Source organism: Cynoglossus semilaevis, chromosome 6, assembly GCF_000523025.1.
Source record: "Cynoglossus semilaevis isolate Cse_v1.0 chromosome 6, Cse_v1.0, whole genome shotgun sequence".
Lineage (NCBI taxonomy): Eukaryota > Metazoa > Chordata > Actinopteri > Pleuronectiformes > Cynoglossidae > Cynoglossus > Cynoglossus semilaevis.
Window position 1 is genome coordinate 1,645,701 of NC_024312.1, and position 2,067 is coordinate 1,647,767.

Sequence of the window (2,067 nt, forward strand, 5' to 3'; positions counted from 1 at the left end):
TCTGAAGGAATCACTTGGCTGGTGACAGACGGATGCCAAATGGTTGAAGTAATCCATTAATGGTTGGTTTTACTGCAGTACGTCTTAATAACAGTCCTCAGCTTTTAGTCAAAACCACAGGTTCAGGAGCTGAACGTGTCAGTGTCTATTTGATCTGGTTCTTTCCACTGGGTGGTTTCAGTCTATAGTCCACGCAGACTTGACTACCAACACGACTGACTCTGTACTGGGTCTGACTGGTCAGGGCAGACTGACCGCTCACCGGGGGAGAGACAACGACAACACTCCCTTCAACGATGTTAAAGCTGGGGTCCACAACTTCTTTTTTGCACCACAGAGAGAATTTATACGGAAAGTGAAGAAGTCAAGTCGACGACAGACTGGATCGTCCCGACATTAGGACCAACTTCAAACACAGACTGTGATTGATTTGTTACTGATCACAAAAATGAGGTGGTTTGTGTTGTTGTTGCCAGAGACAGAAGACAAACATGGACGTGTGTCCTCCAGTACGGACGCTCAGAGTAACAGAGTAGGACTTCCTGTGTACTACAGTACAGTGTACTACAGTATCTTGAACGTCCAGTTCTGTTGCTGTGTGATATAAACACACTGTGTTTCAAGGCTTTGATCATTTTGTGCTTTTTTTCAGTTTCTGAGCCGAGAAACATTTGGCAAATATTTAATCTTACGTCGAGGCTTAAAAGAAGCTGCAGCTGTAAATGGGTCAAATCTTCCTGTAGAAGGATTCCAGAGGGATTACAGTACCATGTGTACAAGTACAAGGCCACACCATATGAAGTAGTGTGTCTCAAAGGAGGAAGGTGACAAGTTTGAATCCCTTTGACTTTAGAATTTGGTCTAAAGAGACGAGAGATTAAGATAAGATGAGACTGGAGAAAAGAGTCAAAGTACGAGTACTGGTATTGTAGTACTGGTAATAGAGTACTGGTGTTGTAGTATTGATAAGATAGTATTGGTGTTTGTTCATATGTTAGCGCCATCTGCTGGTGTCTGCCTCCTCTTCCTTTAACAGGAAAAGTGGTCGAAGACAGATGGACTTACAAGTATTTTCAAACTGAACTACTACAAGTTCCATCAGTGTAAAAGTGAAAGAACCATCACAACAGAGGAGACGAACCATAAACCACGTCCATGGGGACCATCTGCCCCCCCCACAAACCCCCCCACCTCCACCCCAACACACCTGGGTCTTGTGGGAATTCCTGACTCATATGAATCCAATCACTGATGAGACACAGCAGGGACAATGACTGTCTCTCTGTGGACGGGGACGTGTTGGGCAGGGAGAGTGGACGGGTGGACGGGCGGACGGTGGAGCATCACTGGAGCCTCTGTGCTGTGGGTCTGAGTCTGAGTCTGAGTCTGCAGCCAGACAGGAAGAGAAAAGAAAAGGGTTTCAGTCCGCCTCACATCCCATATCCTGTCTCCAGACACGGAGCGTCAAGATAGAGACTGCACTGACAGAGAGGGATAAACTGAAGAGGAGGAGGAAGAGGAGGAGGAGGAGGAGGAGGAGGAGGAGGGCTGGGATCTGGGCCACGTCTCTGTCGGTCCCTCAGGGGCAGCCAGCAGCTGAAGCAGACTTCCATTCAGCTGATGTGAGGCCAGGGCTGCTCTGGTTTTTTTTTTTTCTGATCTTTTTTTCTAATCTTGCTCTTTTGATGTTCGCCCTTTACTCTCCACCTGACGCTCGTTCAGCCTCTCACAGTCTCTCTCTGTCCAAACACCACTGACACTGGGAGGGTGGGGGGGCAGGAGGAGCAGGTGCTTCTGCTCAATCAAGTCACGTTTCCGTCTGCATGTAATGAAAGCTAACAAAAAAAACACAAGAATAACTGTGTCGACATGACAACAGGTCATTAGAAAACACAGCCGACCAAACAGAAACCATTCAACGACAGTAAAGGACTGAGGACTGAGGACAGATTATTCACTGGGACAGAATGGTTGAAACTAATTTGAAGTATCTGGTAAAGTTCCTCCTCCTCCCCCTCCTCCTCCCCCCCTCCCCCCCCCCCCCCCTCCCCCCTCTCCCTCAACAAA